This window comes from Papio anubis, chromosome 14, assembly GCF_008728515.1.
Source record: "Papio anubis isolate 15944 chromosome 14, Panubis1.0, whole genome shotgun sequence".
Lineage (NCBI taxonomy): Eukaryota > Metazoa > Chordata > Mammalia > Primates > Cercopithecidae > Papio > Papio anubis.
In genome coordinates, this window is record NC_044989.1 from 8,241,631 (window position 1) to 8,266,800 (window position 25,170).

Here is a 25,170-nt window from a genome sequence, read left to right on the forward strand (position 1 = left end):
CGAGGTCTATTCACCCCGAAACATTGCCTACACCACTTGCCTTTCCCCAAGCTAAGTTCACATTTTGGCAAAGTAAACCTGTTCGTGGGAACGAAGGTAAAACTTCATTAACTTGGAATCGGCTGATTTCGAATCATTCACACTAGGCTGAAGTTGAACTTCACACCCAGCAATCCTTTTCTTCTTTACACAGCAATTTAAATGTATAAACAGTATGTGGAGGGGGAAGTGTCAAAATGCATCACAGAATACATTGTTTCAACACATCCAAAGCACGCACTCACAAAGAATTGTTACAGGAAATAAGTCATCGTTAAATATTCAGTAATTGTAGCTCCCTAAAGACTCCTAATAGGCAACATTTCTATTTTAGTTTTGTTATTGTAGCTCATTCAGTTCCTCTGCTATTCAGACTGGTGTTTCCCTAAATTCTCTCAAATGAGTATCATCTTATTCCATTTGAAATGAAAAAGGTCCTATGTCTAATAAACATTAATTTTACGGTGCTTCATTTAGTACCCAATCAGAAGGTGCTATTGACTGTGCTGATTTTTATATTTGAAAGCGAAGATCCAAAAGTTTCCAGTTGCTCTGCTACTAAACACTTTCTTTGTGCCCCATACCATGCTCTGTGTCCTACAGGAGATATGAATCCAGCTAGGCAGGCAAGTCTAGCCCTTAAGAGAATAATCTGATCCTAAAGTCTAGAGTATTAAATCCAAGCAACATAGAAAATCTCTAAAGGCAAGAGACTGAGCAGAATTCACACCTGAGCCCAGAAGACTGTTTCAGTCCTCTGGAACTTGGCACAGGCTGCATTTCCTTGGGTTAAGAGAGCACTTTCTCACCACCACCTCCTGGGCTGTCTGCGTAAGTCAGCTCAACAATGCCTCCTGAGATGCCTTTGGGCCCTGGTACTCTTGATCTAATAACAGCATCAACACGCCTGCCATTTGCCTCACACTGTGCATGCCTCTGCCATCGCACATTACATTTCACATTCCCCTGTGCATCTCTAGTTTCTCCACAACTGGACTGTGCACTCCTTGAGGGCAGAGACCACGCCAGTGCCTCTGGGAGTGACCACCATCTTCCAAGGAACCAGGAACTCATTGAGCTCTCGATAGAACTTTGTCAAATGAGTGAATGGACGAACTTATTCCTGTGTTCTACATCTCTGGGGAAATGTCCTGGCTTTAGACATTAAGAAGTAAGTCAGGGCTATGACATGGTTGCCCAGTAGCCCTCCTGCATCAGACGTTGTGCAGCCCTGCTGAGTGTGGTCATCATTTTTAAACATCACCATTGCCAGAGAGTTACAGAGGTGCTACCATTCTTCCACAGGGAAAAGTCCCTCAGCAGAGTAGACAGTGAGCTCTCTGTCTCCATGACCCACACCTACCAGCCCTCAGCCACCTTCAGGTGGTCCCTTTGAACTGCTAGCCCATCTTCAAGCATCCGCCTGTAATCATCTCCATGGCAACCACATTGCTTACATGATAGTACCTGTTCATAACAATAAGCTCCTCTTCTGGAAAGAGAAAAACCAGTCTCATAAATATCCTGAGCAGGTGAACAAAGTACTGCTGTTCTTGAGGTAGGCTTACTTCAAGAGCCTCTAAAATAACAGTGTGGACTATGATTCAGCCCATGAATGCAAATAATGCATGAATGCCTAAGGAACAGATATTTTGCTGCCTTCTTTTCATGTATATTTCAGTGTTTTCACTTACTGGATCTACATAGTCTGCTGGACTTCATTTCTTTTTTACTTCAACTTTTCTATTGTTACCCTCCCTAATACATCTGTTGCCAAAGAACCTGTACTCTGATGCCAAAATCTTATTTCACAGAAAGTTAATCAGTCTTTGACCTTTCCTAACTTCATGTGGGTGACCCGTTTTGTTCCTGAGGTTTGAATTGCTCTTTCACCTGAATTCAAACTTTCAGTGTTCTAATTAAACTTGATTCCAACCTAAGCTTCAGTTTTTTAAAAAATGCCCTCTAGAACCCCTCACCCTGCCAACATATAGTCAGCTTTAATCACTGGATTCATGAGGCAGGAGACTGTACTGGTCTCTGCCTCTGAAGTGCCAGGACCTTCTGCTGTTGCCACGACCAGGGAGAGGTGTCCTATCTGCACGTTTCTACCCCTACCCTACACTTCCCCTGAGTCCTGTGCAGGCAAGAGACCAGAAAGTCAGCCTAGGAAGACACAGGCTCCAGTGGCACCCAGATCTCCACGATGCTCACTGCCTCTCCACAGCATCTTTCTCAGTCCATTGTCAACCACATCCTAGACTAACCAGGGAGCTGGGCCTGCTACAAGCAGGGAAGCAGGGAAGACAAGGTGCTAAAGTGGCACATGGGAAAAGCCACTGTCTTCACATCATCAAAGCCAGCTCTGAATTCTGCCTTCCTGCTTAGTAGTCACATAAGCTTTGACAGGTGGGTCACCCTTCTGGGCCTCAGTTACTCAGATGTAAAGGGACAATAATAATAATGTCAACCCCACGCGGTGGTTGCAAAGATTAATTGAGATGATATAATTAAGGCACCAGAGCCTGGCACACTATAAACACTCAATAAATGTAGACTTTTATAGACTGTCATCTATCTGTCTATCATCTCTATGTATCTATATCTAAATATGTCTTACTCCTCTAATCAATTTCCCACTTCTTGGGAACAGATACCATTCTGATTTATCTTTTCACGATCAGAGAAGGTAGTCACAAAGTGCTAATTGATTTAATGTTGTTAAATTCTCACACTAACCCAACCTGCTGTCACTTTCAAAATATTTTAATTATTATAAGATATTGTAAACAAACATATGGACTTCTCTTTTTCCTTTCCATACCAGGCTTCCTGGGATAATTTTTAAACCTCTATACATCTTGCTTCTTATGAGAACATCTGCAACCCAAAGCAGCCAGAAGCTTGGGAAATAGTCCAGCAGACAGTTGCCACCTCACATAGGTAATGTCACATGCATGGAAGCTGTCAACAGAGAGAGACAGAGACAGAGAGAAAGAGAGAGTCGGGGGAGAGAGAAAAAGGCAGACAGAGACAGAGAAAGAAAGAGAAATAGGAAGACAGAGCCAGATTCAGACATGGAGAGAGACAGAGGGAGGCCAAGACACAGAGGGAGGGAAGGAGAGAGACGGAGAGAGAAGAAAGAGGCAGACAGAGAGATCAACCAAAGTGAACTATTGAATTATAAACAGATGTGCATCTTATTTTGGGAGTACTTCACACAGCCCTTCACTACAGACTACACGGTATCTGGCAAGACCAATAAGTTGCTTATTTGGGCAAAATGGAGGCAGAGGGTGGTTATCTATATGCATCAGGTAAAAAATAAAATTTTCCCTAACATACAGAGGCTGTTAAAGTCAAGTTGAATTTTTTGGTTTGAAATAACTGGGTAATGTTTCAAACATCTACTTCATACCATATGTGAAAGATATACTCTAAAGGCATCTTGAGCATTAAAGGCATTTTCAGCAAAATGCTTATGAGTGTTGACTATGTGCCAGGTGGCAAAAAGATGTTCTTGCCTTAGCAGAGGGGAGGCAGCAGTGAAACAAGGGCATTGAAGTAAGCAAAGGCCGTCAGTGCTGTGATAGACGCTGGACAGTGTGTGTGTTAGGGGAGGGGGATAATTTAAGCTTGCAAATGAGCTCTACAAGTGGGATCCTTTTTGATATATATATTTTGAGATGGAGTTTCACTCTATTGCCCAGGCTGGAGTGCAGTGACGTGATCTCAGCTCACTGCAACCTCCACCTGCCGCATTCAAGAGATTCTTCTGCCTCAGCCTCCCAAGTAGCTGGGACTACAGGTGTGCACCACCACACCCAGCTAATTTTTGTATTTTTAGTAGAGACAGGGTTTCATTATGTTGGCCAGGCTGGTCTCGAACTTCTGACCTTGTGATTCGCCTGCCTAGGCCTCTCAAAGTGCTGGGATTACAGGCGTGAGCTACCACGCCCGGCCAAGTGGGGTCCATTTTAAAAAGTAGATTAAAGTAAAAATTCAAGTGTATTCAAAACCATACTTAGGCCAGGCGTGGTGGCTCACACCTGTAATCTCAGCACTTTGGGAGGCTGAGGTGGGCAAATCATCTGAGGTCAGGCGTTCCAGACCAGCCTGACCAACATGAGGAAACCCCGTCTCTACTAAAAACACAAAAATTAGCCAGGCATGGTGGTGGGCACCTGTAATCCCAGCTACTCAGGAGGCTGAGGCAGGAGAATCACTTGAACCCAGGAGGCCGAGGTTCCAGTGAGTGGAGATGGCACTACTGCCCTCCAGCCTGGGCAACAGAGTGAGACTCTGTCTCAAAAAACAAACAAACAAACCACACTTGGCATGGTGCCCAAACGTTCCCATCTAAGACCAACTCATAACAAACCCTGAGAAAAGTGTTCCCAAATCATCCCTCTTGCACTGCTGTAATTGTCTGTTGGCGTGGAGCCACAGAGGCAAAAGCCCAGCTCGGAAAGTGAAATGTGTGTCTCTCACCAGTTTGTTACAGGAGGATTGAATATACCCTGGGACAGAAGAGACTCCTGCAGCAGGATAGTACCCAAACCAGAGGCCAGTCCCTTCAGCACCACCGTGGAGGAACAACAGCTCCTCCTCTCTTAGACTCCAGCACTCTGTCTCACTTCGGCTCACCAAGGTGTTTTTCCAGTCAATCAGCAAACACTACTGAGTGGCCATCATAGGCACCCAGGCTTCCCCTGGAAACACCAAAGTGAAAAGACCCCACTGCCCAGGATGCCAGCACTGATCCTTCCTGTAGCATTTCAGTAACACATGACTCACAGTAGGCAAACTACAGGGATACAAATGAAACTGGGAAATCCAAGCATGGGATTCTTCTTCTTGTTTGGTCTCTTCTCCCAGATCAGTGAGTGTTCCCCTTGGAGCTCTCTGGAGGGCAAAGCAGGGCGCCTCTTGTGCCAGAATTATTGGGGCTGCTGCCTCCACTCAGGAGGCTCCTATTTCTCCATCACCTAATCCAAGAATCCCTCCGTCAAGTCTGACCCTAGAAGGTGCAGCCAGAGTGCAACCTCCTGCCCTGCTGAGCCTCACTCCAGCCCTTGATGGCTGGAGCACCCCCTGACAACTGTGTTTGTGCTGCCTGCTTCCCATACCCTTAGCCATCCAGGTCACTCACAGGAGGGTGGCCAGCTCCTGTCTCGGAGCCAAATGTCTTCTTTCTACCCCATCATTGTTTGGCCTCCCATCAATCAATTTCTGGCTCATTATAAAATTAGCATACCCACAGTTGCCACAACCTACAGATGACTGTTTTTGTCTGAAGCTTTTTAAAAAGCAGATTCTTCAGAAGCTATTCTAGATAAACATATGCCACCCTTATATATAACCAGGATTTTGGAAGAGGGTTATGCATTTTACCTTCTGATGAAAAATGTCATTCTTCCACCAATCACCAGTGCCCGTCAGCCTCCCCATCCCAAACCAAGTCTATTCTGGGCCCTGAAATTCTATTCACTCCTTGGAGTTAAAACTTACAGGATCTTTGGGAAGCTGAATATATACCAGCTATAATTCCTGCTGTTGTGGGTTTTAGTGATCAGGTCAGTTGTCCATGACTGTTGATGAGCAGGACCCTGCTAGAAGGAGGAACAGAGGGTCCAGAGGGACCCCAGGACCAGGCAGTGCCAGGGAGCCAAAGAAGGGGGGATTACAGAAAGAGCAGTCTTAGGACCTGGACTCACACCTGCATAGCAGCACCTTGGCCTCGTGGGAAAGCAGAGAAGACGTGAACATTCTCCACTGTGCCTAATTCATTTGGAAGGTACCTCCCTTGAAAATCACAGCTCATGTACTTCTGTCATCTCTGCAATGCCCTTTCCCTCAATTTTACACAAATTATCACACGTCATTATGTCATTCCATCATATACCTTAAAGGGATGGGGTAAATTTTTTTTAAATTCTTAGAAAAATGGCCATAGTTTAGCATCTTACTGATGGCGTCGGAGAAGCCCACCTTGCTTTCCTTTTCAGGTATTTACTCTGCAAAAACCATCCCCTTTCTCAGTCAAGAGCTTCATGATGCATTTCCAGAAGCAGGAGGCCCCATGGGAGCCCAGGCAAAACTTGCAATCCTGATTGAGGTGTCTGGGCAGGTCTGGCTGAACCGTGGAGGGACTCTCTGGAACTCCATCTGCACCAGAAACAGAAAGCCTCCTGGGAGACTCCTCCTAAGGTTATGGAAGGCCAGGAACACAAGATTCTTCAAGTCACAGTGCAGTGAGTTCACAGGGGAATGGGCAACCCCAGTACAGAGTGGCCTTGGCACATCTTCACCCTCCGCAGTTCCTGAGGGTCCCCGGGACCACAGGAGGGGGTGGCGGACCCGCGAGTAAGGCTTGGGGCTGAAAGTGACAGAAAAACCTAACCACAGTGGCTTAAACAAATAAGGGACTTATTTTTCGGTTTAGTGGCCCAATGCTGAGGTCTCTGAGACCATCTTGGCCTCTCCCTCAAGGTCTCCAGTAGTAGGAACTGCTCCACCTATCACATCTGCCTCTCTTTCATCAGAAGAGAGGAAACAAACCCTGTAGTAGAAGTTTTCAGGAACTCTAAGCAAACTGTGCTTTCTTACGTCTCTTTGACCAGCTGTATGCACAGGGCCACCCCCAGCTGGGAGGCAGCCAAGGCAAAGGGGGTTGGAAATGGAGGTTGGAACAGTCAGCCTGCCCCAAGGGGAACACGGCAAGAAGGGATGAGCTTGGAGTCAGCAACATCGCTTTCATGCCCAGTCCCAAACTGAGAAAGCAGCGCCCGCCATCTGCAAAGAGCACGGGGTGGCTTGGACACACGGTGGACGGCTTCACATCGGTGCCACCTCATGGCTGGGGCTCTCCCTGTGCAGCATGGTGCCTCACGGTGCCGCCTCATGGTGCCTCTGGGTGCCACGTCATGGCACATGGTGCCGCCTCATGGTGCCTCTGGGTGCCACGTCCATGTGCAACAGTGGGAGGTGCCACCTCATGGTGCCTCTGGGACTGCCACGTCATGGCACATAGGTGCCGCCCTCATGGTGCCTTCATGGGTGCCACGTCATGGGTCTCCCGAAGGAGCTTGACTAAGAAAGCAGGGGGCAAAGAGGATGCCACATAGGAAGAGAGGAGGAACTGCCACGCATCCATATGGGAGCCCCTCGGTCCTTCCAGGAATAACTGAGTGAGATTTCTCCTGGGCCTGAGTTCCCACGGTAGCAAGAGACCATGCTGGTATCCCTGGCTTCTCAGCTTGGGGAAACAGTGACCTTCAGCAACTGGAATCCACTGATCATGTGACCGAACAAATAAAAGACCAAAGGACCATTGGCTAGGGCACTAACTTGAGAATTTATTTCTGAAAAACAAAGTTTTCTTTTCCGAAGAAGTGGGATATGAAACATTTATAGAGGGCCTAATGCATGCCAGATACTTTACACAGATTGTTTTATTGAATCCTTATAACCACCCTATAAATAGCCATTATTTTCATTTACTGATAAGAAAACTGAGACTCAAAGATTTTGAAAAATTTATCTAAGATCATGCACCTAAAACGTGGAAGAGCCACATAAACTCCACAGATTTTCTGAATCCAAAGTCCACAATCCATCCTGAACAGTGCTTGGGTGCAAATTCCTCAAGTTTTATCTGAAGAATTATTTGTGTTCTATATAATACCCCACCTATATCTAAGAAGATATACTCCTATAAACACCTTACCACCAGCTAACTAGTAATGTCCCTTAATGTTGAAGATAATGAAAATGCTAGAACTTTTCTCAAATGCATAGGAAGGTGGGAAATCCAGGTCAGACCCAGACTCCCAAGCTCCTTTAACAGTACTGTCTACAGCAAGGCTAGCGTCCTGGCTGTGAAATCCACAGTCACCCATTAAATGGCTCAGGGATACCCAGGATGAGGGTAAACCAACCGAGACACAATTTAAGGAGAGCCAAAAATCTCCATCATCAAGATAAATAATATTTTCATGCAACATTTGTTTTCTTAACTATTATGGATACATAATAGTTGTACATATTTATGGAATGTGTGGTATTTTACTATTAATAGAAGCATACTATGTGCGATGATCTAATCAGGGCAATTGTGGTATCCATCCCTCAAGCACTTATTTCTTTGTGTTAGGAACGTTCCAATTTTTGAAATTGGAATTTTAGTTTCTTTCTAGTTTTTATTGAAATATATTTTTGAAATATACAATATCTGAGTTATTTTTGAGTTTTTGAAATATACCATAAATTATTGGTTACTATATTCTTCCCATTGTGCTACTGAACACCAAATCTTACTCTTTCTATCCAGTAGTATTTTTGAACTCATAGTGGGGAGGGGGAACCAAAAGAGGGGATGGTTAACGCAATATTTTTAAAAATAAAAATTAAAGCAAAAAATTCATGATGAACAAAGTATCAACATTTTAAATAAAGCCAAGGTGTTTGTTTGCTTGTCTGTTTCCAATCAGCTGTGGTTCCTGGGCGCCATGGCCTCCCTGTCCCCATGGGACTACTCCATGAGGGTTCACAGTGGCATGCTGTGTTAGGCTGTTTTTGCATCACTGTAATGAAATACCCAGAACTGGTTAATTTATAAAGAAAAGAGGTTTGATTGGCTCCTGGTTCTGCAGGCTGTACAAGCATGGTGCTGGCCTCTGCTCAGCTGCAGGGAGGCCTCAGGGAGCGTTGACTTGTGGCAGAAGAAGAAGGGGGAGCAGGCCCCTTACATGGGAAAAGCAGGAGCAAGGGCTAGGGTGGAAGTGCCACATACATAAACAACCAGATCTCATGAGAACTCACTCACTATCAGGAAGACAGCCCCAAGCCCTGAGGGATCCTCCCCCATGACCCAAGCACCTCCCACCAGACCCACCTCCAACACTGGAGATTACCTTTCAACGTGAGATTTGAGCAGGGACAACCATCCAAACCATATCATGTGCGGATAGAACAACACTGGGCTTCATATCTAGTCATGGGTTTTGATTCCAGAGGTTCTGTTCACGTTTTCTGCTTTGTTCAGAATACAGAGGACATTCTGGCAAGTACTCATGGGGGTGCATGTGCTTCCTCTTGCCTCAGGCTCCAGTTTGGCCCCATGTGGCATGGGCACGGCTCATCATTTAGTCAGCACAGAGAGGTGACAGGAAACTGAACGAGGAAGAGAATCTATGGTGGAATTAGTGCGTTCACAGCTTCCCGCGGGCTAACAGCACCACGCACACTCCACATGATGTGAACTGCCGAGTCCCTTGCAAACATCCCTATCTTTGGGAGAGACTGTAATTTTTTAAATGACCCTAACAATCTTGACACAATCTTGCCACTCTGAAAGACACCAGTGTGTCATAGGAGCAGATGCAAAACATGATCCTTGTTCACGGAAGCAATGATAATTACTTTGACAACAATAGAGAAGCTAGAAGGTATTAGGCTGGGAACAAGACAATGCAAACAGGACTGGATTAATCATTAAAAAGATTGCAAGAGCAATTAGCACCTCATTAATATGACATAAATGTTAATTTATACAGATCCCAAGTGACCCTCCACTTCCTTCCTCCCCACCGGTGTGAGTGGTGTTGTAGGAAGCCCTCCGTGGGGATGGCTCTCAAAGGCTTGGAGCAAATCCATCTGCCCAGCCCTTTCAAGGAGGTGCAGATGAGCTCGAGTGTCCACTTAGCTGTCCACTTAGCTGAGGCCACAGCAACCTTCTCACACAAAGGGGTCGCCTGTGGGAATTCCACCGCAGCCCGCAGAAGGCTCTGTGTTCACAGGGGAGCCGCAACACTGCTGCACACAACAGCGCAGTGGCCATGGTGGCCCAGGAAGGGCTGCATCCACGCTGGGAGGGCCGGAGCCCGCAGAGAACTGCACAGCTAAGGTTTTCCACCACAAACCTGCAGCTCGTTAGGATCAAAGCAATTGCCTTGAATCATTGATTTCTTTATACCAGTACAAAAATAAAATAAAATAAAACCCTGGAGGATAGTGAATGGCATGAGATATAATCGCACCAATTGAGAGTGAGAGGCACTTAACGCCCTGAGGGTGAGATTAGGGCATCCTACATCAAAGGACGCTGTCCTAAAATAGTTCACCAAGTAAATCATTTCACACAATTCATTGTAAATGACGCTGCCAGGAAGAGGAGATTCTGGGGAGCTTCTACCACCCCTTTTATTCTCCGCTGACCCTTAGGAAGAAGGAGACAGGATAGAAAAGGAGTCTGAGGGTAACTGGGTGTGGGCACCTCCCTGTGGGAAAGAAACCTCACTGTTATTCTCACTTTGCCTTACAGGGACACTGACCTCCAGGATGTGGTTAAACACACACACAGTCACAAACACTCCCACATATTCTCACACACATGCACACACACACACACACATGCACGCACACAGCTTGTGCCAGAATCTACCTCCATTCAAGAATTGTCCTGGGTGTTCATCACCACATCAGTCTTGCAAAGCCTTCTGCAGCTCCACCTAGGGACATGATGGCAGCACCCCAACACCTGTCCCACAACAGCATTCACCAGCTCCATGGTGGATCCATGACACAGGACAGTCTCCCAAATCCAACTTAACTCCAAAGATGTGCAGAGCAACCGGTGAGTTCAGAACACTCTGCCAGGCACAGTGGCGTGCAGGGGATTCCAAGCAAGTCCCTGGGGGGGAGGTTAACACAGCGACTAAGATGGATGGACCCCAAGAAGCCATTCAAGGCCATTACCAGGATAGAGAAGAACAAGGACGGTTAAGAGGACTTCATGAAAGAAGTCAAATCCGAAATGGTCCTCCTGAAGAAGGAGGGAATTTCAGTAGCCCCACGTGGATAGAAGCACTCACATGAAGGGAAGAACACAGGCCAAGGGACCGCACAGGTGACTCGAGATGGGTGCTCAGAACCCAGGTATGGACCACAGTTCTCGAAACCCTTGAGACGTGTCACATAGCAAGCAAACGGACAAGGAAGCAGAGTGTTGGAAATGGGAATCGACTCAGAGAATGTGAGACAGAGTCACTAGATTGGTGTTTCTCAAACTCAGATCCCAGGATGTATTGTCAAATCTGCAGCTCTTCCTTGGAAAGTTAAAAGTTGACTGTTTTCCTCGTGATAATCGTCTTAGAGGAAACGCCGCTCTATGCCTATTTTGCACCACCTAGTTCACCTCCTAACAAGCCTCCGTCTTAGTGCCTGTGTTTGCTTCTGTGCTTATGGGGGTGTTGGTGCCGCAGAACTCTGCTTTAATGGGTGAAGCCTAGGAGAAAAGAATAGAGGCGACTTGATACACGAAGAGTGAAGTTGAGCCAAGCAAAAGGTCAGATGGCCCCACAAAGCACAGCGTGAATGAAAGCTTCACAGAAGTTCACGTGGAGGACTCCGGTGGGAGAAGTGAGTCTCCAGAGACAGGGCAGTGTACGAGGCTGGCTCCACCAGGCCTGGCCTGGCCACCAGCACCGGGACACAGCCGGGTCAACAAAGCATCATCGTAAACTCCAACGGCAGTGGGTTTGGGTTTGGTGCATACTTCATTAGAAAAACTCTCTAGTTTTGTAAACATGTAGAACTACACACCGAAAAAGGTTGACTCCTAGTTGTGTTTTTGCATAAATAGAACATTTTTAAAACAACACCAGGGGACTGAAGTTTTTTTCCCCTTTTCAAAGGAGTTGCTTCATTACTCCAGTCCAAGAAACGCTGTCCCAGACAGTGAGCTTATTGAGGGCAGGGACCAAGTCTCACTTATCTTTGGACTGCTGTTTCCAGCTGGGGCCCGGCATGTGGTAGGGATTTGACAGAAACCAGCCGAATCACATGGACATCTGGGTGTGTGACATCTGTTGGAGGCACCGTGGATTAATCCTCCAGGTGCTGTGGTCGCCCTTGGGCAGAGCAGGTTATGGCAGATGATAGTGAGCCATGCACTTTGGATGACACACAGTCACCCAGAGGAACAATCGCACTCACCTCAGGACAGCTGTCCATGCTAATTTAGAGGATGGCAGTGAGCAGAATGGAAATTCAGGAATGGGGACTGCAGGTCAATGAAATTCCAAGATACCGTCTCATTTTCTCAAAGGATTCTTTATGTATATTTTTAACTTTCTGAATGTTTACGAGTGTATATTACTTATTTTTAGGAAAGTTTAAAATACTAAAAAGTACAAAGACTAATATAACAAATACCCATATTCTCAACATCCAGAATTAACAATTACAATGGGCCATCCCTATCCACGGGTTCCCAAATCTTTACAGATTTAATTAACCCAGGATCAAAAATGTAGTTAGAACTACGATGGTTGCATCTGCACTAAATACGTACACTTTTTTCCCTGTCATTATTCCCTAAACAATACAGTTTAAGAACTAGTTACACAGCATTTAGGTTGGTATTATAAGTAATCTAGAGATTATTTAAAGTAGAGGGGAGGACATGTGTAGGTTATATGCAAATACTGCCGAGTTTTATATCGGGGACTGGAGCATCTGAGGATTTTGGTATGTTGGGGGATCCTGGAACTAATCCTCCATGGATACCAAGGGATGACCTTATTTACATTTTCTCTAATTTGCATGAAATATTTTTATGTAAACACATTTTGAATTACAGAAGTAATATGGATATAGTATCTATTAAAAGAGGAGGAAGAAGAAGAAAAAGAGAGAGAGAGGAAGTAAGAAGGAAAGAGGGAGAAAAAGAGATGAGGGTAGAGAACTAATCACACATAAAGCAGAAGCCGGCCGGGCGCGGTGGCTCACGCCTGGAATCCCAGCACTTTGGGAGGCCGAGGTGGGCGGATCACGAGGTCAGGAGATCGAGAACATCTTGGCTAACACAGTGAAACCCCATCTCGGCTAAAAATACAAAAAACTAGCCGGGCGTGGTGGCAGGCGCCTGTAGTCCCAGCTACTTGGGAGGCTGAGGCAGGAGAATAGTGTGAACCTGGGAGGCGGAACTTGCAATGAGCCGAGATTGTGCCACTGCACTCCAGCCTGGGCAACACAGCAAGACTCCACCTCAAAAAAAAAAAAAAAAGGCAGAAGTGACTTTTCAACCAGTTCCAGGACTATTGAGCTTGTCTGCCTCACTTTCTTTTCTGAAACAACCTCCCTCCTAATCTTTTTATGTTCACATGCATATATATGTATCCATATATGTATGCATCGTTTTGTGTGTGCTTAATTTGCATGAATATCACACTCAAAGTTCTATTCAACTTGTTTTTTCACTTATCACTGTAGTTCTGAGTATCTGTTCATATTGACATACACAGATCTATTTCCGTCCTTTTAATAACTGTGCAGTATTCCATCTTGTGAAAATACCACATTTCATTTGTCCATTTCTCTATTAAAGGACATGTAGGCTATTTCAAATAGTTTGCTATTAGAAACAATGCTACAATTAACATCTTTGTCCATGAGTTTGTATGCATTTGTTGGAATGTTATTCTAAACTGTACGCCTAGAAATGATATTGCAGAGTAGCTGGGCCTGCATGTTTTTAATTTTACTGGATATTGTCAAATTGCTCTCCCAAGTAGCTCTGCAAATTTAAACCTCCTCCAACAATGTGTAATGCCCATATTTGTGCAAAAACTTGATACAATCATACTTTAAATTTTTGCCAACTTCCCTCATGACTTTAAGTTTTGGTATCTTGATTTCATATGCAATTTAGATATACAAGGAAAAGTGAACACTTATGTGTACGTTTACTAGCAACTGTGTGTTTCTCATCCATGAGATGACTTCATATCCTTTACCCATTTTCCACTGCATTTTTTTCTTTTTCACTTGTAGTTCTTTACATTTAAGTCCTAAACTTTTGATATTGGTTAAAAATTAACACTTTTATAGAGTCGTCGATCATGGAGAGAGTTTAAATATTGATATTGGCTAATTGCGTCTTGTTTCAGAAAGTTCTCTCCATATCTTCTTCTGTAATTTTACATTTTTTATTTTTCAAATTTAGACACTGAGTCCTCCTGGGATATCTGTTTTGTATGTGATCTGAGTTAATAGCGATCTATGTTGTCCATAAGCAAAGACAGTGATGGCAATATCATTTATTAATAGTCCAAGCCGCCGAGCTCATCTCCCACGCCTCCCTTTCACGTCACAGACTCCCACATGTGGCTCTTGTGTGCTCTTCCTCCACCTGCCTGGCCACCCCTGTGCTGGCCCACCCTGCTTCTGTCCCTATTGCTTTATAACATGTCTTGATGTCTGATAGAGAAAAATCTCTCTTATCCTTTTCCTTTGTAATCATCTTGGCTATTCTTGCCTTTATTCTACTATATACATTTTTTATAATTTTATTTGGACCTATGAATAAAGGTATTACAATGACTTGGATTTAAATTGCATTTGAATTACAGGTTATTTGGAAAGACCAACAGCTTTACGAAAATAAGTCTTTCAATCCACCAACGCCATAGGTCTCCATTCTTGTCCTTCCAGGTGGGTTTTTATCATTTTCCCCATGAAGATATTATACCATTTTGTTACAGTTGCTCCAAATTTGTTATACTTTTGTTTCTTTTGTAAAGAGATTTTTTTTCTTACATTTTCTGCTTGGCTCTGACATATACAGGGGTGGTTCAAAGGAAAGTAAGATCAATTATTTTACAGAAGCAAGTTCTGTAAAACTTGCTAGTTCTTTGGGGGTAGACAGCAAGCGGTTGGAAGATGGGCCTTCCGGGTAGAGGTAACAGAAGATCCCACTCAAGCTACTATAAGCAGCTTGGCTGGGCTGAGTGGAGTGGCATGGAAGCTTGGTGGGAGAAGGTGAGATCCAATATGTGGGAAGAGGCCAGGCCGCAGTGGAACACACAAGCCCATGACTGTGATGACGGGAGGGCACAGTTTCTCTCCATCAATCCCCCGGTTTGACCAAAGGGGCTTTCTCCAAATTTCTCATGGCCCTGACTCCTTTTGAGCAGCCAGACATGGAGACAGCCTTGGCCTTAGAGGGAGCACTGCCGTAGTAATGCAAAAGGAAAGAAAAGAGCTAATTATTGGACTTTTAAAATGAAAATACACTTCTGGACTTTATAGAAGACATAATAGTTTCAGACAGTAGACATAAAAATAACGGGAGGCCGGGCGCGGTGGCTCAAGCCTGTAATCCCAGCACTTTGGGAGGCCGAGACGGGCAGATCACGAGGTCAGGAGATCGAGACCATCCTGGCGAACACGGTGAAACCCCGTCTCTACTAAAAAATACAAAAAGCTAGCTGGGCGAGGTGGCGGGCGCCTGTAGTCCCAGCTACTCAGGAGGCTGAGGCAGGAGAATGGCGTGAACCCGGGAGGCGGAGCTTGCAGTGAGCTGAGATCTGGCCACTGCACTCCAGTCTGGGCGACAAAGCGAGACTCTGTCTCAACAAAATAAAACAAAACAAAACAAAAATAACTTGGGACTAGACAAAGATTCTCAGACAGGACAAGAAAGAAGAGAACCAGAGGGGAAGCCAGAGAGTCCAGACAGCTGGAAGCAGACAGTGGAGGTGTTTCCAGAAGATCTGAGCATCAGGAGGGCCCGGGTGTAGCTCCAGGGGGTCCCAGTGAGCAGTAGGAGCCCAGAGCCCTAGGGGAGGTGTATGTCCAGGCAGGTGGGCTCAGGACAGCCTTCTGGGGCTCCTTGGCATGAGACACTTCTCAAAAGAAGACATTCATGGGCCTAGGAGTCTCCCATAAGAAGTGGAGGAGCTTTGGTCGTTTCCAAGTTCCCAAAGACCCAGAGGTATTTAAGAAAGCAGAGCCACATAACCTGTGGTCCCAACACAGGGCTGAAAGTGGCTAAAGGAGAGATACCAGGCAAGACCCTCTGCCTGAGACCATCCATCAACAGCTGGGACCAGACCACATTACATAGTCACAGCTGTCAGAGCCAGCACTCATTCAGCTCCTACCGTGTGCCACTGTTTTAAGCACTGAGCATAAAGTGACCCATTTAGCCAGTACTGCCCACAAGACAGGCAAGAGAAGAAGAGGAGCCCCTGCCTAGGCCCCATGCATTAGGGAACAACATGTCACAAGTGCAAACAGAATTACATATAAAGAACATACATGTAAGTGCCTTGTCATTCATGATTGGCACTCAACACGGACACAGTGTGGTTCATCTGTGGTTGGCTGAATAATGGCCCCCCTAAAAAATATGCACATCCTAATTCCCAGAACCTGTAAATGTTACCTTAGATGGGACTTTGCAAATGCAGTTAAGGTAAGGATTTTGAGATGGGGTCATTATCCTAGATTATCAGGGTGGGCCCGAAATGCCATCATCACAAGTATCCTTATGAGAGAGAGGCAGAGCAAGATTTGACACATGGGGGAGGGGAGGAAGCAATGCAACCGTGGGGGAAAGATTGGAGTGGCATGGCTAGGAGCCAAGGAATGCAGCCTTCGGAAGCTGCAAGAGTCAAGGAACAGCGTTCCCCTGGAGCATCCTGAGAGAGTGTGGCCCTGCCAACACCTTGACTTCAGCCCAGGGAAAGTGATTTCAGACTGCGGCCTTCCAGAACCGAGAGTGAAGAAATACCTGTTGCTTTAAGCCACCCAATTTGGGTAATTTAAGAGTAATTTTTTAAAGGAAATTTAATACGTCATCCTCGATCCTCTGCTCTCATGACTAACACCATTCAGACCCAGGGGAGGCTTCTCCACACATTTAGCCTTGTATCCTTGAAACAAAAGATGACTGTACCCAAAGGCCATGAAAGTCTGAAGGCTGGATACAGATGCCACTTAGGAGCACTGCGAAGGATGAACAGTGGAAACAATTAGATGGGAGGAAAGACAGAGGGGCGCCCCTCTCCAATCCTCCCTCTCGGTGGGCAGGTCTACCGCAGATCCCTAGAGGACCTGATTGTCCTGTCCTTGCTTCTACTCATGTTCCAGTTCATGGTTCCAGAGATACACACAGATCAGTGTGGTGTCTGCAGCAGATGGTGACTGAGGAACATTCTGCAACATTAAGTGATTCATACTGCTGTCACATTCGTAGATATGTGGATATAGACATCATATGCATATAACATGACACTAATCTTTTACATGGGCAACCAAAGGAATATTGAACACTAGAAATGCAAGGAGTTTCTATTAAAACTGTATTAAGGTATTTATTTTTCAAAAGTAACTAAAAACTTCACCTGTATTATAATTTGATGTTAATTGTTGAAATGTATTAATTATAATGTATACTTTTGAGCATATTATGTTAAATAATTTGAAAGAAAAATAACTTTTTGAAAACATACATGGAAAAGAAATACCTTTAATATCTTGAATTAAAATATTTTTAAATTTATGTTTTAGTGAAAACATACTCAAATTTTGTATATCTTGAATACAGTTGTATTTTATATTTTAATCCTTTGGATCTTTACTGTTACTAGAACCCAAATTCTGTGGAAATCTTAAGTATAACAATATAATTTGTTATGTTGCTAAAATGATGACAAGAAAATTAAGTTTCATGTGGAATGATAATACATAAGTTATGCGCCTTTATTGCTCATCCAAACATCACTGGCTCCTTCAACAACACAAGAGTTCCAGCATGGAGGAGGCCTCTACCAGGGTAGACACGCAACAAATGTTCACTGAATGAGTGAGTGAATGTGGGTGAGTTTACACGGCGGTAAAGCCAGATAGCGCAGGTCCTTGATCACCGGTCAGACTTTAGCCAGGATGTGATCAGCATAGAGACTCCTCTTGTGCAGGGCAGAGATGCTATTAGAGCAATGTTAGGGAGATTAATCGAACATTCAGATGTGAGAGAGGCTGGAATTAGGAGACACCAAAGTAATATAACTATGCACTTTCGCTTTCACTTTTAACTTTTATGTTTTCACTTTTTTCTTTCTTCCATTTTTTTTTTTTTTTTTTTTTTTGACAGTCGCTCTGTCGCCCAGGCTAGAGTACAGTGGTGGGATACGGGCTCACTGCAGCCTCCACCTCCCAGGTTCAAGCGATTCTCCTGCCTCAGCTTCCAAAGTAGCTGAGATCACAGGCATGCACCACCACACCAAGCTAAAATTTTTTGTATTTTTAGTAGAGATGGGGTTTCATCATGTTGGCCAGGCTGGTCTCAAACTCCTGAGCTCAAGTGATCCTCCCACCTAGGCCTCCCAAATGGCAGGGGTTACAGGCGTGAGCCACCGTGCCTGGCCTGTTTTCACTCTTTTTAAGCTGTGGTTCTTTTCTTTTGAGCCACGGGCAGGAATGCCCTGATCTCTTGGGTGCAGGTGTGCAGTACTGCCCTCTGTAAGGAAGGCCTCTGTAAGTCCTGCCCTCTGTAAGGAAGACTACACCAGCTGTTGGGGATGGCTTGGTGCTGGGGAAGATCACGGACTTGGAATTTCTCAGGCCTCATTTGAGTCCCAGCACCACCACTTCATCTCCGGGGATTCTTAGGCTCCCACCTTAACTTCTCTGGACCTCAATTATATCACCTGTAAAATAGAGACAACGCTACCTCCCTCACGAGATGGTTGTGACATGAAAAATGGTGTGCAAAGCATACTTAGAGCAAATAGTGGGCAGTCAATAAATAGCAGCTGCTCCGCTCCTTCAGGCTCCAGAGCCTGCAGGCAATGAATGGCATGCACGTTGTGTGCAGATCCCAGACTCCAGACGCCTGCTGCAGAAGGGTGGGCCAGGAATCAGCAGCTTTGCCTTAACCATAGCAGGAAGCTTGTCAGAAACGCAGGGTCTTGGCCCTTTCCCCCAGGCCAACGAATCAGGGTCTGCATTTCCACAAGCTCCCAAGTGACTGGTGCACAAGACGAATTCGGAGAAGCATCTAGACCAGTAGTTTCCAGTCCTGACCACACATTCAAGTAACCTAAGGAGCTTTTAATAACCAGTGCCCCAGCCCCACCCCAGACATATTAATTCAGAATCCCAAAGAATGGTGTGAGCCTGGGCTTTATTCAAAAATTGCCCAGGTGACTTTACTGTCCAGCCACGATCGAGCCCCACTGGCTGTATCAAAACACATGAAGGCTTAGGACACGGTCTCATTATGGCTTTGATGGACTCTAGGCACCTTTGCCTCCAGGAGTCCCTTCTTCTATAAAATAATATTAAAAATTAGTTTACTATGTCTTGGTGTAAAGAGAAATATGTTAATACTATATAGTAAGATACTTTCTTTAAAGCTCCCTTTTTAAAAAAAAAATTTATTATACTTTAAGTTCTGGGGCACATGTGCAGAACGTGCAGGTTTGTTACATAGGTATACATGTGCCATGGTGGTTTGCTGCACCCATCAACCCGTCATCTACATTAGGTATTTCTCCTAATGCTATCTCCCACCAACAGGCCCCGGTGTGTGATGTTCCCCTCTCTGTGTCCATGTGTTCTCGTTGTTCAACTCCCACTTAGGAGTGAGAATATGTGATGTTTGCTTTTGTGTTCTTGGGGTTAGTTTGCTAAGAATGATGGTTTCCAGCTTCATCCATGTCCCTGCCAAGGATATGAACTTATCATTTTTTATGGCTGCATAGTATTCCATGGTATGTGTGCCACAATTTCTTTCTCCAGTCTATGACTGATGGGCATTTGGGCTGATTCCAAGTCTTTGCTATTGTGAACAGTGCCGCAATAAACATACGTGTGCATGTGTCTTTATAATAGAATGATTTATAATGCTTTGGGTATATACCCAGTAATGGGATAGCTAAGTCAAACGGCATTTCTGGTTCTAGATCCTTGAGGAATCACCACACTGTCTTCCACAATGGTTGAACTAATTTACACTCCCACCAACAGTGTAAAAGCATTCCTATTTCTCCATGTCATCTCCAACATCTGTTGTTTCCTGTACTTAATCTTCTGATTCAAAACACAAGCATTAACACATTTCATAGGTCCCTGAAAGTGTGCAGGCCTAAGGCACTGAGCCCCTGGATACACTGGCCATGCTTTGGGGTATTATATAAAGGTAAGGGTGGCAAACATAGTTAAAGAGAGAAGAGAGTTCTTCATGGAGCTGTAAAGCTGATGGCTCACAGAAAACCTGATCCAAGGTAGAACAGGGAGAAGGAGAAGAGGAAGAAGAAAAAGAGATAGAAAAAAGAAAGGAAGAAGGGAAGGGAGGAAGGAAGGTCTAGATTTTAATAGAATTCTAACCTAATGAAAGAAGTGCTGGGCAGGGGTCAAGAAACACGCACACCTGCATCTGTACAGCTACGACACAGTTAATGCAAACAATGTCTACTAGACACCTCTACCGCTCATTCTTTTGTTTCTCCAGTTCACAGCACAGCCCCACACATATGCCAAACCCCAGCAATTTAAAGATGCAGAAACTATCATCTCTTCCTTCAGTGGGCCAAACACTTGAGGCAGGCAACCCCATACCTGGTTTATTTCATTACTTTCTCAAGAATGTTAATGCAAGATTGCCAGAATGACCACACTTAATTAAAGCAACATGACCAAGAAGAAATCTGCAGGAAACACGTGGAAGTGCAGTGAAAGCTTCAGGTATTTCCCCTGTAATTACAAGCTGTGTGGCCTGACAGCTGCTCCCAAGAGAGGCTGTTTGTAAATTATTTTTATTATTATTTTTTTAGAAATCTGGCATGAAAGGATTGGTTATAAAGGCGAATCCTTGCCAGTAGAAATCTTGAGTGGACTGTATCCACACCATAGCTGTCCAAACACAGAGATGAGGTTGAAAAGAGAGCAAGAAACCAGACAGAGACCACCCCACATAATGGTGAAGTCAAAACCAGTGGAAATAAAAATTCGTCCTTTCATGAGCACTTTGTTAGAAGAGGAAGGGAAGAGAAAAGTAGTATTCAGAAGTCGCATTTAAGCTGAGTAATTAGAAATACAGCACCACCATTCAATGCACAAAAGAGCAGGGAGTTTGGATGTGAAAATTAAACATTTTGAATGTGAAAGTTTCAAGTAAACAAAAGATTAATTACTATATGCATCGACTTTTGCATAAAAAAACAGCCGCCAGGCCTGCATGTTTCTCTGTGATTTCCTGTGTAAAGGATAACTCTATGAGTTTTCCATAATGAGATTTTTTAATATGAGGAAATGTATGCAAAATATATGCAGGTGGTAACATTTTATAACTAAGTTGCCTTGCCAGGCAACATGCTAGAAATCACTGAAACTCAAGAAAACGTGTTCGAATCTAAATTCACATTTGGTGAATACTTTGCTTGTTCAACACTCTTTATAAATACTAACCAATGCTCCTGAAATTGATGTAATGTATTATTTCATCCATTATAGAAGCAGAGAAACTCATCTAAAGAGCCCCAAATGCATCAGAGAAGGAACGTGGCAGAATGGGGCCTGGAAATCTCAAGTTCTCAGAAGCCATCCTCTCACTGACGAGGTAACTGGGAAAGGACCAAACAGACCATTGTAGTTTTGTGATCCCGAAACCAGGCCGTACCTGACCTGGAGTACGCATTACCTGAGGTAGGCACTCAATGAATGTATAAGGAAGGGAGGGTGGGAGGCAAGAGGTAAATAAGGGAAGGAGGGAAGGAAGGAGGCAGGAAGGAATGAAGTGGAATGGGATGGTAGAACAGAGAGGTTGGGGGGTGTCATGGTAAACATCTCAAGAAGTTATTCCAAGGTCTTTTCCAGGGCAAAGTGATACCGAATAGTGTAGCTTTATTAGTTTGATGGTGAGTATTAAAGGATTTATTGTATGTTTTTTAGAAATCTTGAAAAAATATAAATTTCTATGCAGCATAAAAGCTATTGATTCACCAGATCTTCAAATCTTGTCTTTCTCTATCTTCACTGAAGTAAGTCCTTATGACTCCATTCTTTGCCTAAGCTTCTCCTCTCTTCTGGACTCTGAAGGCTCCTAGGTCTTCTCCAGAGACCTAGTCACTCCCAGTGGAATTACCACCTCAGCACTGGCAGGTGTCTGCCCTGTCCTCCATATACACAGACAGACATGGATTAATATCAATGCAGAGAGAACACACGTGCATCATGTACTGTTCATTCAAGAAAGAGCTGAAGGATGGCACCCCCATCACATTCCCAGAGTGCCCGATCCATTACAGAACATCTATAAAAAGCCATCGAGAGAGAATTTGGCATTGGAGAGCACAGCATTCACTCCCTAAACATGCACAGCTGGCAATGAGGCCTGACACCATGGCAGGCAGAATACCGGAGGCTCCCATCAGGCTGTGGTATGCAACTGTGAGAGCTTCCACCAGTGGGAAACTGGACAGATGCCACAAGTATAATGTCTGAGACCCTGGAGAGGTTCTGGGGAAGCAGTCATCACAAGGATAATGGAATTGAATGTCTGTCGCTCAGTGGCATCATTGGAGAAAGACAATGAAAGCCCAAGAGTTATTAATCACCAACTTAAGGTGAAGCATGCAAGTCAGAGAACCTTCCTGGCAGCATATAAGTAGGTAGGCTCACATCTCCTTCAGTCAGATGGCAGGAAAAGCTGAAGAGCTGCCTTAGGCTTGAATTACAAGGGCAAAAGAGCTCCAGAGATGGCTGAACTTTCAGCCCTGACAAGTCTGCCATGCCAGCAGAGGACCTTGTTGTAAAGGAGTGGGACTCTAATATTTGGGATGGGGACATCCAGATCAACATCCCCCCAACAAATGTGAGAACACTCTGGCCTTGCAGAAGGGTCTCTCTCCTCCTTGTTAAAGGCTAGTGCTCTGCCCCTGCTTGAAAATGTGGCAGGGCAGGGGTCCCCAACCCCTAGGCCATGAACCAGTATCCATCCATGGCCTGTTAGGAACCAGGCCACACAGCAGGAGGTGAGCAGCGGGCAAGTGAGCATCACCACCTGAGCTTCGCCTCCTGCCAGATCAGCGGCAGCATTAGCTTCTCATAGGAGTGCAATCCCTGTCGTGAGCTGCACAGGCGAAGGATCTAGGTTGCATGCTCCTTATGAGAATCTAATGCCTGATGATCTGTCCCTGTCTCCCATCACCCCCAGATGGGACCACCTAGTTGCGGAAAACAAGCTCAGGCTCCCGCTGATTCCACATGATGGTGAGTTGCATAATTATTTCATTACATATTACAATGTAATGATAATAGAAATAGAGTATACAATCAATGTAATATGCTTGAATCATCCTGAAACCACCCCCCACCCCCAGTCTATGGAAAAATTGTCTTCCATGAAACCAGTCTCTGGTGCCAGAAAGACTGGGGACCCCTGCTGCAGAAGCTCTGCCCCACAAGACAATGTGGGCATCTCCCTGAGGCATGCACCCCTGGGCCTCTGCCCCCACTTCCCCTCCCGCTAGCCGGGCTGATCATGAGGTTCAGGTCACAGCAGTACATAGATGGAGAAGTGCAGGAAGTGCCTGCTACAGGAAGAAAGGCCCCCAGAGAAGATGCGAGGCCTCACCGAGAGGCATGGGCAGGAACCAGGAGAATGTGTGGGGCTGGGTTCTGAGGGTACACGACTAAGACGTGCAGAACCTAAGCTTGGAATAGGGAGAGTTTATCACTGTGGGCCTGTGCTTCCATGATCCATCGTTGTAAACTCTGGCAAGGCCCCTAAGTAGTGCTAACGCGTTCTAGGAGGGCTCCTAGGAGCTTAAAGGAAGCAAAGTCTACACTAAGTTAAGCAGAAATGCCTGGGCTGCCCTCCTGCCCATGAAGGAAGGGACAGAAAGGTTCAGAGGAGTGTGGCCTCTAGAGCAGGTCCAGCACATCAGCTCGGAAAGTCAGCCACGCTCTTCAACCAGAGAACGTGCCAGTTACCAACCAGGTAAAGAACGCACTGCTGAGAGGGAGCCTGCAGAACCATGCAGGGCAGCTATGCTGTTGCTACAGAATTGGACTCCTGAATGCAAAGGAGGTCAATGGAATCCCACAATAGAAGCTAGTGTGTCATTTGGCAGGGAGCAAGGTAGGCACAGTGACACAGGGCATCAAGCCTGGAGTGGCACCTGGAGCACCTGACCCGGTGGCAGGAATGAACACATCTGCAGAGGGGTAGATATACAGCAGCAGAAAAGGACACCTCTCAATCCACACACCCTTAACAAAAGCTTTTCTCAAGGAAAACTGGTCAAGAGACTGCAGGAAACTGACCAATAGAAAGCCATATTTCAGCCCTGGAGTGAGCTCATTTTCAGACCTGGAACCCACTGACTGAGGGAGAGGGTGGGCCCTGGGAGGAAGGACCTTCCAACATCACAGCAGTGTCTATACAAACATTCTCTCCCAGACCACCCACAAAGAGACGCATGCCATTTGAGGACCACTGGGCACAGGATCTGAGGTGACATTGGTACCTAGGGACCTAGGCCTGGTCCTGAACCCTCTGTTAGAGTGGAGGTCTGCAGGGGCCAGTTTTAAAGGAAGAGGTAACCAAATCCAGCTCACAGTGACTCCCCTGGGTCCATAAACCCAACCAGGAGCCCTTTCCCCAGCCTCCAAATGTAGAATTCAAACTGACTTTTGAAACTGGTAAAACTGCCACATCAGTTTCTAGAAGTCGGTGGTAGGAACTCCCCATGGAGAAGTTCAAGTAGAGGCCCCCACTCCCAGAGACACACACCAATGCAGGAAATCAAAAATAATATCACATCCCAGAGGAAATGCCAGAGACGAAACACCTAGAGGATGTGGGGGCTACACCCAGCACACCCCTATTTAATTCACGTCTGGCCCTAGAAAATCCCGACAGACTCTAGAGGATGACAATGGACATCTGCAATTCAGCTGGGCAGTTGCTGTTTGTAACTGGCAGGGAGCAGCTTTCCTGGTGCAGGTGAGCTCGGTGGCCTGTGGCCCAGGAATGCAGCCTGTACCCGGTGAATACATTCTTTTCCACCCTTATCAGGAAGGAGAACCAGAACAGGCTGCATTCATGTGGGACACCTGGCAGGCTGCTTTGGAGAAGAAAGCAAGATCAGAAGATTGAGGTAAGCTCATGGGACCAGCACATGATGGGTACTGGGCATGGGTGCAGAGCGTGTTCACACCCCCGGGAGCGCGAGCACCACTGGGAAGAACTAAGCACCCAAGTGTGCAACTGGCCAGGTGCTGCCAGCCCCTGTCACTGCCACCATGGTGCTGACACAACAGGCAATTTGTTGACTA

The 25,170-nt window shown here is 45.4% G+C and overlaps 1 long non-coding RNA gene across 3 annotated transcripts in view; it reads right to left on the reverse strand.

The window, feature by feature from the left end:
* Positions 1-7,377: 7,377 nt before the first annotated feature.
* The window catches only part of LOC110741012, a 37,533-nt gene continuing 19,740 nt past the window's right edge, over positions 7,378-25,170 (reverse strand). For all 3 annotated transcript variants that reach the window (XR_002516500.2, XR_002516499.2, XR_002516498.2), the window contains 2 exons: positions 8,955-9,213; positions 7,378-8,624 (listed from right to left, as the gene is read on the reverse strand). This is a non-coding gene — a long non-coding RNA (uncharacterized LOC110741012). The remainder of the gene's footprint in view (positions 8,625-8,954; positions 9,214-25,170) is intronic.